Source organism: Crinia signifera, chromosome 1 (assembly GCF_055691185.1).
Source record: "Crinia signifera chromosome 1, ASM5569118v1, whole genome shotgun sequence".
Lineage (NCBI taxonomy): Eukaryota > Metazoa > Chordata > Amphibia > Anura > Myobatrachidae > Crinia > Crinia signifera.
The window spans coordinates 177804749-177818518 of NC_139217.1; the positions used below are offsets into that span (position 1 = coordinate 177804749).

General features: G+C 42.6%; 1 protein-coding gene and 1 pseudogene across 1 annotated transcript in view; one reads left to right on the forward strand and one right to left on the reverse strand.

The window, feature by feature from the left end:
- LRIT3 (leucine rich repeat, Ig-like and transmembrane domains 3) overlaps positions 1-13770 on the reverse strand; it is a 57349-nt gene that overhangs the window by 29886 nt on the left and 13693 nt on the right. The gene's annotated exons all lie outside the window — the stretch shown is intronic.
- Positions 12243-12365, forward strand: LOC146038783 (5S ribosomal RNA; annotated as a pseudogene).

Genomic DNA, 13770 nt, shown 5'->3' on the forward strand with positions numbered 1-13770 from the left:
GAAGTAAAACCCCACCCAAATCTAATTAGATCTGCACAAGTTACATCTGCCCCACCTGCAGTGCACATGGTTTTGTCCATCTAAGAAGGATTTTATCTGAAAGAGTGAACTCGAATAAGGCCCAATGTGTGATGAGATATAAAGCAGATCCAATCTGATAATATACATTGTTCCATAGATTAACAATAAAATAGCAGAACCTTCATAATTTTGCATTAATAATGCATTCTGCATGTTAGATTGCTTTCATGCCTTTCTGTAACTAGTAGTGATGATCTTTCTTTAGTGAAGAATTCAGTATTTGTAAATCCACGGTGCATGTAGGGGAATGGACCAATTTTCTCCTGTTCTGTGGCCTCATGCCGAAGTATTGTGTCATTATGGCGTGCCACCCCCCATAGACGCATAAATTGCGACATTACGTCAAAGTCTTCATACTTCAATGTGAAAGGTGTCACATGGGGATTAAAAAGGTGGCTATTTTCTGTACTGTAACTACTGTTAGCATATAATTAGATACAACTTGTTTTTTATGGATATAGTGAGTGTCCTCTTCTTTCCTTTTACACACTTACACCTGTATATACTCGCACACACACACACCCGCACACACATATACTAGTAAAAAATATATCGCTATGTGCAACTGATAGTCCATACAGAGTTTGTAGCATCAGGTTAGTGTACATTCACTTTTCAGCTCACTGGATGTTTCTTTCTCAAGATAATCTAATATTCTATATTTATATACTATGACATCAGGCCACATCACTCAAAAGGCGTTTTGTCATATTTGATTACTTTTTCCTTCTAATGAAATAAACACATATGACTGAACGCATCAGTTGTGCAGTAAGCTGCGCCGCACAGTGTGCACTGAGTATCTCAGCAGCGACCCACCCACGGCCCACAGAAGTCACTGGATTTAGGCACGACAGCCCCATGGTAAGGGAAATGTCACTGTGGGGGCATATATGTACCTGTCACTGCGTGGGGCATATGTAGCTGGCACTGTGGGGGGCATTTATGTACCGGCACTGTGGGGGGCATTTATGTACCTGGCACTGTGGGGGGCATATATGTACCTGGCACTGTGGGGGGCATATGTACCTGGCACTGTGGGGGGCATATGTGGTAAGTCGACGGTGGAGGGTAAGGAGATTACCTTGTGTTGCCGGATGTTCTCATATCCACACAGATTCTTCACTGGGTGAGCTGAGGAAGACACCTCCACAGGAACTAAAACAAGGCGTTCAGCAGGTGCAACACTTGCGTTTTATTTAATGCCAGAATATAAATAAACAAGGGTCACACATTTAATTGACTGTGAGCGACTTAACCTTACAATGATAACTTCCACCGCCTAGCGGTTTACTACCCTAAACCGGAGCAACAACCTCTCACATAAATGTAACCGGATATCCCACGTCACTGGGGAGTGGAAGTACAATCCCGCCAACCAGCAATTGGGTTTGGAAAATTAATACTTTCACTCAGCAATGCTAAGAACCCAATGTGGACCTAGCCACATACTCACATGGGATCACAATTTACACGTATTATAATGCATACAAACATCAAACAGTGCAAGACATAGGATATGACTTTCAACGTATCTTACTAACATGGTATTAAATAAGTATCGCCCAGGTAAACACCCTAGACTGATGTCCCTGAATGGAGGGTGAACAAAGGATTCCGGAATAAGGATAGATACTTGCTCCGGGCAATATAAACTTCGACCACGAGGTGGCAGTGCACTCCTCTTCCTATGTAGGTGCAGTACAGCAGCGTCTCTACACTTTTAGGTAGTTCCCAATAAAGTTGTACTGGAGGGGTGACTCCTTTAGGTTGGTGGGGCTCCCTGGAGGTATGAACACTAAGTGGGGCGGTCCTCACCCTGCTTGGGGTGTCCCCTTTTGTGCCCGGCGTACCTGTCATTCCGGTTAATGAAGCCATATCCCCTTCGGACATTAAACCACTTGACAGTTCCTTGTGCCCGTGTGGCCAGCACTTTCTTCTCCACCTGACTCCTCTGGACGCAGATGATGTGTTGCAGGGTTACCTTCTCAGCCTGATCTTGGTCGACCAGTTCCTGCTTTAGTGCCGAAATCAGCTCTTCAGGGCAATTTCTGAGGATGTTCATGCCCAGGATGATGGGGGAAACCTTTCCTTTCCCACAGGTGATCACCAAATACCCCTGTTTGGGTAAGTGTGTTCGTCCGATCTTCAGGTCGGCCTCCCAGTACCCGGTGCAGTTGATCTCCCGGCCGTTGCCAGCGACCACTTTCACATGCGTGGGGGGCGGATCCGGTCAGTTGTCCCATTAGGATCTGGACGTTCTGTTGTTCTTGCAAGGTGTACAGTAGGCATGTTGATTCAATTCCTCTTTTGAATTCTGCGAACGTGTTTCCCGTGTAGCGATAGGACCTCCTCGCGTCCCGACGGCTGCTGCTGGACTTCTTCAGTTGCAGGAGGGTGCACTAGTGCGGGCGCTGCTGCCACAGCGTTGCCGCACTCAGTCACACCTCTCCCGTCCCGTGCGCTCCTTTCTTTCTTCTTCCCCCCCGCCGGCGTCTTCTCCTCTGTGCGGCATCAGCTGACCCCCGGGCGGTGTGCAGTCTTCATCAACGGCTCACCGCTGGGTATACTCCGCTCCACTCTGCTTCGCTCCCTGTCGTTCCTCTCCCGGCACACACGCCGCCTCCTCCTTCAACCTTGTTTCTCCTCTTCTCCCGCGCTCTCCCTCGTGCTGGGACTCTGACCCCTCTGTCTCCGCCTCCCCTCCTATACGTTCCCCAGGCTGTCAATCAGCCTGAAGACAATTTACTTCGCGCCCTCAGTCCTCGGGGTATTAACCCCTTGAAGTCCGCTGTCTGGGCGGTGTTCAGTGCGGTTGCCTAGCAACCGTATTAACACGGCCCCACTAGAATAGGTGGCTCAGGTTGGGTTGCCACACATATATGTACCTCGCACTGTGGGGGGCATATGTACCTGGCACATATGTATTCTTTTTGAGTAAAAAAAGGGATGGTGTGCCTTTGCAATTTTAAAATCTTGTTTAGTGTGCCACGAGTTTAAAAAGGTTGAAAATCACTGCTATAGCCTATTCGTGTGGTGTGTGAAGTCTGTAAACATTCAAATTGCTTTATTAACTCAACAGAACTCGAAACCGAGGCCTTTATACCGTTTATGTGATGCACACAAATTTAAATTACCTTCCAAAGTTGCACGGCCAATATCTTTTGCCGCACACAGCCTCCGTAAAATTAGAGGGAACATTGACCATGGGGTCATTGGAAAGAGCCACTAAGAACTGTTTTGCCTATGGTCTCCATACAGTATATCCCTCCGCATCTCCCCCAGTGTATCTACCTGAATATATAGTCCCCTAATTACTTTATCTGCTATGAACTAAATATATTCTATGAACTGTGGACATCACTATTTTATATTTACTGCTACTCATTTAGATATGTTACACATATAGATTGCATGAATGATTATTAAAATTAACAATAACGTACATACTATAAAATGAGCAGCGCTACTAAGAAGGAATGTACATTTTACAACATGAAATCTCGTATTGTTCAGAACAAGAGACTGAATCACCCCCCCCCCAGCTGCATTTGCAGAGATGCAGATGGATGTGTACACACATCCATTCGCATGCGGCCGCACAGAGGAGAATTCATTCAATGGTTACTTTATGGAGCTTGTACCCAGTAGACGATTGCATCTATAGACAGTGTTGCCTAATAGAAGCCTGTGGGCTTCTGACCGCAGCCTTTCCTCAGTGGTATATAATAGGATCCCTCACAGTGTTCTTCATGGCTCATGCATGTGCTGATTAATGGCCATGCATGTGTAGAAAGACTATTCTAGAAGTGTCCTTTCCAATTTGAATCCATTTGTACATGCATGCAGGGGTAAGTTGCCATTAGAGCCTATAGAGGGGAGGTGGGGAGGAGGAAAGAAGATCCCTGGTGGGCTGATGGACATATGGGGGTGCTAGTGGCCAGGAGGATAGAGAGGACAGATTGGTAGTGTGGGAGTATTAGGTGGTAGATAGTGGCATGTTCATGTGTTAGGGAGTAGAAGTTGGCAGACTGGTAATTTAGGAGTGTATGGGGGGGCCACTTTAAATTCCAAATCCATCCATGAAAACAGGGAATTACATTGTATTGGTATTAGCAGAAAATTGCAGACACAACTGAATAAAAACAAAAAGTAGTCTTTGGCGCTAGGGACTTGGTTACCTGGTTGAGAAAGCCGCCCCAAGAGACCCAAGAGACACCTGGACCACTTGCTCCTGCTACCCGCTCACTACCGATTATAGAGCCGGAAGACTGACTCCACCAGCCGCAGATCTCCCCCCACCGCAGACGCTGTGGCAGAGCGTCGCGTGGGTGTAAGACATCAGGAGAAAAAGCCGCGGTGAGGAGACGGCACTTGCCGGGAGACACAGCCGGCTGCACGCACCACTCTACTCTGAGTCGGCAGAGATACGGAGATAGCAGGCGCTGCAGCACAGATTCACCTGTGCACCAACCTGACCGTTGCCCACACCAAGGAGCGGTAAGAACTACCTCTGGCGACAGGACGGACACTGTTACATGCATTTCAGTAACAGAAGTCCTGTCTCCACTTTGTGACTATTATTTCTTCTTAAAGCAAGGCGCCCATGTTGGAGTTGAATAAGTGTGCACACTAGCCCTTTCCACCCTTGTGAATTACTTTTGTCCTGAAAAGGAGGAAGGACATTATGTTCAAAGGATAATTGGACTGATATTATTAACTGTACCTTCACTCCCTTCCCATCCCAAAAGGGAAAGGTTCAATTCATCAGTACTCACACCCAGTGGTCAATTTTAGTGTCCAACTGACGCTGTAGCTTTAAGAGTGCATCTATGTATGTTATGTTGTGTTTATGTGTTTTTTAATAAATTGTAATTCATTCTTGTTTCACCCAAGCGCCCCATGTTATTTTTTGTTTCTTACAACTGAATAAAAAGCCATAAGGACAGATGCAACTGTATCCAACTCAGAACCAGGCAGTATATGGAGTGTTCCTGCCCCTTCAATAAAACCCACCGCCTCAACAGACTCTGCCTCAATGAGGGCTGCTTCCAGAAATTTTTCAGACTGGTTTTCCATTACAATGTACTCCTGCATGCATGTGTGATAGAGATAGATAGATAGATAAATAGATAGATAGATAGATAGATAGATACAGAGGCGTGACTCTGGGAGGCAATGGAGTCATCTGCTGCCGGGCCTCTGCTCCCAAGGGGGCACCTCTTCTCCCCTGTGAGTTTGAAACAGTTAATTGAAAGCCGTCGATATCACTTCTGTGGCTGACTCCCCCTCCTAGCAGGACCCTAGACACATCAAATTCTCTTTATTCTAAACATATACACACACATACATATGTTTATATATATAAGGTTGGTGCTTGTGTGGGAGGGCACCAATATTTGTCTTGCCACTGGGCAACTGGGACGAACTTACGCCACTAAATAGATAGTGAGAGTGAGGTCTTGTGTGACCCGGCACTATTGCTGCTGTAGATAACATGCTTGGGTGCCTTTAGTGAACAATGGTGCAGGCAAAGTGCATAAATAGTCTTTTATAGTATGATCTTAATTAGGCCAACGCTTTAGTGTCTGAACAGCACTTTTTTCAAGGCACACATGCATGATAAATAAAGTGCAAAATAGGATAGATTCAACCTTCCATCTGTCACCAGGATCAGAATCTGTGCCCTCACCGTGGCACCATGGTAACGCATGCATTCCGGACACGTTACCATGGTGACTCAATCTCAATGGGATGACGCCCGGTGAAGACACGGACTCCGACCCAGCTCAGTGACAGATAGGTGGTTGATTTAAGCTGAGTGTTTTTATTATAATATTTTGGTTTTATTCATCTTGTATGTATGCCTTGAAAAATGTGTCATTCAGTGCTTAATAATACGATCAAGCAATAAAAGACTATTTATCCATTTATGAGTACAAACTTTGGAGTGCCACAGACTTATATATATATATATATATATATATATAAAACCAGCAGGGGACAGATCTAGGCTTTCTAAGCACACATTATCCCACCGCCTGTCTCTTTTTCTTGGCAGATGCTCAGATCCACACAGCAGAGTTGGTAGGATAAGCTTTTGCCACTGGGTATGTTCCATCCCTACTACTACATGTATACGACCACAACTATAGTAAAATTATATTACTGCTATTGTGGTAAAGATTCAACCCATTGTCAGGAAAGTAGGAGGGTTACAGGTAACTGGAAACCTACCTGCAATTTTTTTATGACATATATTAACTTTCTGCATGAATGTATTGTTTTTTTACAAATAAGCTGGATTTTTTTTTATCGTTTTACTTTAATATTACCACATGACAAAACAAGCAGTAGCATTTCACAATATATAAAGATGGAAAAGATTAAACAGAGGATCGCGAAAATATCCAAACATGTCTTCGTGAAAATAGATTGATATCGATATCATGTAGTAAACAAGTTTTATACATTTTTCACCAAATAGAGAACAAGTTTTATACTTAAAAATAACTAGAGCCAAATATACACCGAAAAGAAAAAAAAAAGTAAGTGAGGATATTATTGGTTCGAAACAAATTGATGTAATTATGAAGAGATAATCTATAAGCATAAATTGCTGACAGCGAACCATGGACTCCAAACCTGCTGATATTTGGAAACAGTGTTATTTAATAGGGAAGTAATATTTTCCATAGAGGAGATGTAACGTAGTCTATTAATCAGTGCATTTTTAGTCGGGGGTTGTGAGGATTTACAATTTTAGTACATGAAATATTACTGACCAGTGAATTATTAGATATTCAATAAAGATACGTGTACATATTTATGTTCTGTAGAAAATAAGTGTTATTTGCTTATCTTAATTTGTGGTTGTTCTACAAAGCCTAATGCTAGCCTTCAAATGATCCTGCGGCTTAGAAAAAGTGACAAGATCATTTTCCTATTTTAAGACTAGACAGAACTTGGCCGAATCATTCATTATTTGGGACAATGGACTTCATTCAGTTCCGGTTGTAAGAACGTCCATTGATGCAAAGTATAGCTTTTGCATTAAAGGGTCCAGGCAACAACAGCATGCACTCAGACGAATTTCAGCACTACAACAAGGTAGAAATGAAGACACAACCCATTTCGGCAGCATAACCTATGGGTTGTGTCTTCATTTCTACCTTGTTGTAGTGCTGAAATTCGTCTGAGTGCATGCTGTTGTTGCCTGGATATATATATTCAGCTTTTGGATTCCATTGAGCACACATCCGGTTGTCCTGATTCATATGGGCCAATATTATTGTGAAAGAATCTTTTTGAGGTCTTATTTGGTTTGGGGCAAATACTAACCCCCACTTACCGGGTCCTAAAGATCGAATGTGGTCCGATTATTACTATCTGTTCGAATAAACTTTTGGCAGTATATATGTGTTTTAATGATATGTATTGTTGACGCCATCCAGACAGTGTGTATGAAACTCTTTACCTAGAAGGGCGCCCATCGCGGGCATCGCATGTACTAAAAAATCGCATGCGATACGACCGACGCGATGACCGCGATTTCCCATAGGGAACAATGTTAAATGTCCCAATGGACCCGATTTTCCTGTTCAATGTCTCAATTGTCCCAATTTTCCATAGGAAACAATGTTAAATGGCCCACACAGGCCAAATAGGCACCCTGAAGTGTGAAATGCCCCCCCCCCCAATTGTTAACGCCACCCCACGATCAACGTCAACCCGAAGCGTGGCGAGCGCAGCGAGCCCGCGAGGGGCGGCGTTACGCGTCCTACGACCTTTTCATACCCCCACTATCCACGTCGGAGTGGAGTTGAGAATAGAAAGTGTGGCGAGCGAGCTCGAAGCGTGGCGAGCCCCGCGAGGGGACGAGGACACCTTCACAGGTATACGTGTCCCCTCGCGGGCTTCACAGCTGTCCACGTCCGCTCACCACGCTTCGGGCTCGGTGGCTTGCTGCGCTCGCCACACTTTCTATTCTCAACTCCACGCCGACGTGGATAGTGGGGGTATGAAAAGGTCGTAGGACGCGTACCGCCGCCGCTCGCCACGCTTCGGGTTGACGTTGATCCTGGGGTGGCGTTAACAATTGGGGGCCCATTTCACACTTCAGGGTGCCTATTTGGCCTCTGTGGGCCATTTAACATTGTTTCCTATGGAAAATCGGGTCCATTGGGACATTTAACATTGTACCCTATGGGAAATCGCGGTCATCGCGTCGGTCGCGTCGCATGCGATGCGACCGACGCGATTTTTTTTTACAAACGATGCCCACGATCAAAATCGTGGGCGCCCTTCTAGGTAAAGAGTACCCCAAAAAAATCTGGAGAATTAACAAATACATGTTGTAAAAAAAGCTTTTGTGTGTTACATGCTGCCTATGAGGCACCTTTTTATATTAAATCATATTGTGTTTTACAAATTGTGTATTAATTCCTGGTAGTGCACTCTGAATCTCTTTTCCTTATTTCTAAACTAACCTGGGTCCTGTCTAACAGGGGATCCTCAGAGTTGCTACAACTTAACTGTTGTGCGCGGTTTGGGTTTCCTTTGTCTTTTATATATATATATATTTTTTCCTGTCACTCCTAGAGGTAGTACTAACTAAAAATTATTTTATTATTTAACAAGTACTACAGTACCTCCAAGTAAGCGGGTGTGCCATGGGGTCCCCTGTGGCCCCCGCTTACGCAAACACCTATATGGTGGATATAGAACAAGACTTCTTCTTCAATCGAGAAGTGAGAGACAGGATAATTTTTTATAAAAGGTACATCGACGATGTCCTCCTTTTGTGGAGGGGACGTCCCGATGACTTTGAAAAATTAGTCTTAGACATCAATAGCAGAGATTGTCCAATTAAGTTTACATTCCAGATGAATCTCGAAGAAATTGCTTATTTGGATGTTTTAATCAAAATTGTTGACAATCAGATCTGTACATCCCTTTATACCAAAAAGACCGATAGGAATATGTTACTTAGGGCAGACAGTTACCATCCCCCCCGCCACTATCCGCAGTCTCCCCTACTCTCAGTACCTGAGAGCAAAGCGTATCACCAGTTACCCGGCTGCAATACAGACGACTTTAGATGTAATGACAGATAGGTTTAAAGACCGTGGGTTCCCAGATAATGTATTAGAGAGTGCCATCAAGAAAGTCTCAAAAGTGACCAGAGAACAAGCTTTGGTCTGTCCAGCTAATACTGCAGCTAAGAAAACAGGTGACAAGATCCATTGGGTACAAAACTTTAATACTGCCCATCAAGACATAAAATATTGGAGTAACAAACTTTGGAGTAACAAACATTGGGAATGACAACGACTTAAAAAAACTTAAACAGGCTAAAATAATGCCCTGCTACAAAAAAGGAAAAAGTTTGAGGGATTGGCTGGTTCATAGTGACGTAAGTGAACATATGTTGGCAGACAAGAGAATACGTAGACATGAGCCAGGTTGTTATAAGTGTGTCGGCTGTACTACGTGCCAACATATGATCGCCACTAAAAACTTTTATCATCCACAGTCCGGGAAGAAATACGTGATCCGACATGCATTGACATGCAGTACGTCCTATGTAGTTTATATGGTAAAATGCCCTTGTGGCTTATGCTACATAGGCAAAACCATCCGCCCCTTTAAGGAGCGGATGGTGATGCATCGGACGACCATAAGAGCAGCCCTGGGGGGGAAACCATCAGATCAGCCCTTTGCCAGACATTTTTTAGAAATGAAGCATAGTCTTGCTAGTTTTAAGCATGTCATAATAGACCATGTACCCGAGGATAAAAGGCGTGGAGATCGACATAAGAGTCTCTTACACCTAGAATCGAAGTGGATTTATCTATTGGATACGGTCAAACCCAAAGGCCTCAATGACCATCTAAATATGAGTATATTTGTAGATTAAGTCTTGTGATCATTTCTGTAAAGTGTGCCTTAACTATGTATATCCTAGGCATGTTGCCTTATTATGGATACTGCCCCCTGTTTTCTTACATATGCCTACACCACAAAAAACTGTAGGCAATTACTTTGTATATAGTGTATGTTTTTTGGCAAGTTTCATCTTGCTTTGTATATGTTCACTTTTGCCATTATATAAATGTTTATGTCTATTTTCGTTTCTTTGACAGTCACAGCGCATTATTTCAGCGCATAAGAGACTGTGTATGACCCGCGTTGCCATGGTTACCGCTCAGCGGTGCGAGACGGGGAGAACAGGAGAGGGTGCTCCTTAGACTTCCGGCGGACGCACAAGCTGCGGGCCAGGACGGCGTGGATCACGCTGGTATGTACATTGCTATTTAAGAAACGTATTGTGTTGTGTGCTTTTATATATGTTGCCTGACGAAGGGCTGGATTAAAGGAAGCCCGAAAGCTTGCAAACCCTGTGTGGTTGTGGATGTTTTATTTGCTGCAAAGACCGCGTGTGCTCGCAATCTGGAGTGGCTGTAATATTTGACTTGCTGAAGCACTGCGGCTGTCGTTCTGCTGTAGGAGGGTGCTGGTCTACTGGACTTGTATATATATATATGTATATATATATATATAATTTTGTTTGTCTGCCTGGCACTCCCTCAGCGCGATGCACTGTACCCAGGTGCCCTCCGGATCGGATGGATACAAGTGGAAGAAGAGACAAACAGCGGCACTCTGGGTATTTTCAAAAAGTGGTGTATTTCAGCAAAAAAGCATACCAACGTTTCGGGGTATATGTCACCCCTTTGTCAAGGTAAAAGTGCAGTAACAGAGTGCCGCTGTCTGTCTCTTCTTCCACTTGTATATATATATATATATATATATATATATATGGGTTTCAATAAATGAAGATGCGGCGACTATTGCTCTGGAGTAGTCTCTACTGAGTGTGCTGGTCCGCACAGTAATAAACCATAAAAAATTCTTTAAAAGTGGATTTAGAACACGGTATATACTTCTCTATAGGTATGATAAAAATATCAAAAGGTAGGTATAAAGAATAAAAATTCACATCTAACTTCAACAAGAACCAAATCGAATTTCTGGACCTCATACTGCAAGGGGAAAATAATTCCATAAACACACTCAATTTTGTCAAAACAGTGGACACAAACAGTTATTTACACTATAAAAGCAACCATCAACGCAAATGGAAAGAAAACATTCCCTACTCTCAGTTCCACAGGATCAAGAGGAATTGCAGCAAGGAGGATGAGTTTGCAAAACAACTGGAAATTTATAAGAAAAGATTCGAGGAGAAAGAATACCCTCAAAATATTCTACAACAAGCGACATCCAGAATTCAGAATTCTAACAGAGAGGAACTCCTACAGTATAAAACAAAAGATGATAAAGATAAAAATAATTCTACAGCATTCATTACGACCTTCAGCCAACACGAACCAAAAATCAGGAAATCATTGAACGACCATTGGAACATCCTCCTAATGGATCCCATACTCAAAGAGATTCTCCCCCAAAGACCTGCATTAATATTCAAAAAATCTAGAAATCTGAAAGACATCCTGGCACCCAGCCTTCTAACCCCAAATGATAATCAGAACCCATCAGGACCAAAGTGCAAAGGTGCAAAGGTGCATACAAGTGCGGCAAATGCAATATTTGCAAACATGTACATCCGAACAGAAAAAGCTTCACAAACTCGGATAACAGCAAGGATTACAAGATCAAAGACTTCACTAACTGCAATACTTCTTCAGTGATATATCTGCTAGAATGTCCGTGCAACCTAAAATACGTTGGCAAAACCAAGCGGATCCTGAAACTACGTATACAAGAACACAGCAGAAACATTAAAAACAAAGTGGACACACATAATATTTACAAACATTTTATGACGCATCATGACGCTAACCCTGAGGGACTCACCTTCAAGGCAATTGAACATGTGAGACTAGGCCCCAGAGGAGGAGACCTAGCTAATAAACTATCGCAAAGATAGATGTTCTGGATATTCGAGCTTAAAACCATGCACCCAGACGGTTTTAATGAAAGTTACGAAATTGCCCCGTTTTTATAAGGTCCTATCTTCTATACGCCATTCATCCTTTACCACCACCTACTTATTATCACCCTAAGCACGATCACTTTAGAACACCCTCCCTATCGAATCACTAATTTGGACCACTATACATCGGACCGGTTCACACTTCTACAGTCAAACCACATTACTGGTACACGCCCAATCTCGTCCGATCTTGGAAGCTAAGCAGTGTTGGGCTGGACAAGTACGGGGATGGGAGACCTCCCGGGAAAATTCAGTGCTGTAGATTACGCTTGTGAACATTGGTCAATGTCATATATAAACACCATTGTGATATCGAAGGGAGGGTTATTAATATTTTAGTAACTGTAATAATTATATCAATAAATTTATTATATATATTATATATATTTTTATTGTAATATTTAATAAAATCTTTTTAGACATTGTTCACGTATTAAATAAATATATTTTATCATGATACCCTTGAAGTAATTATTTATAGGCACATCACTACGTTATATACTAATAAATAAGCTATCTATAATTAGCTTTAATCACTTTCTGCACGGATCACTTTATCATCACATATTAAGTCTATATGTGCTAATGTTGAACACCTCCAGTCTCTTTAAATACGTCAATCAACCATGGTACTTGATCACAATTGAATGCAGTTTGTCATTTGCATTTCATTTACGTTTTTTTCTCTATCCCACTCTATGTTTCCATAAGGAAAATCCCTCACAAAATGGCCACCGCAACTCCTGCATTTGTAAATGACCAGCAGTCCTCATTAAAATGGCCGCCGCTATGAGAAACACCTGTAACAGATATTCGTATGCACAGCCTCAAGACGTCTCTCCGTCCACTAGAGAACCTGAATATTACAAGCTCATGGGAAGGACGGACGTATTCGCACTAGCGCGAGGACACTTCAATACGAGAAGCCGGCATCTGAACTAACTGAATGCGGGCGCATGCGCAGTAGCGCTAATCGGACACCGGATGTGTGGCGGAAATACCGCTCACACATCCAATTAACTCGTATCCGTGGACTTTTATAAATTATATATTATCCATGCACACATGTTAATGCCACTATAGCGCACTACAGCGCAAGATATAGGAGAGCCATTTATAATGATTATTTACCCTGATATTTAGATAGTAATACTAAGTGACAGGAAGTGATGTCACTATAGGAACAGGAGCTATACTAGTATAAATATAGGTCTGACCTCAGTCTACTTGCACCCCTTGATAAAGTCTGAAGGACGAAACGCGTTGGGACTCTTTAGCCCTCCTGTCTCATCTATTTAAAGATAAGCTACCCTCCTTTCTCTTTTTGCACCTGATTATTGTTTTTTATTGTTTTTTAATAATTTTTTAGTATACAACATTTTTTAAAAAAATTATTAAATTGTCTGTTTTTTATTGATAATATATTTTCTTCTGCCATGTTCAAATAAATGTATTTATTCTTTATACCTACCTTTTGATATTTTTATCATACCTATAGAGAAGTATATACCGTGTTCTAAATCCACTTTTAAAGATTTTTTTATGGTTTATTACTGTGCGGACCAGCACACTCAGTAGAGACTACTCCAGAGCAATAGTCGCCGCATCTTCATTTATTGAAACCCACATTTTTCCTAAGTAACTTACCATTACTTTTACGATTGAAGATT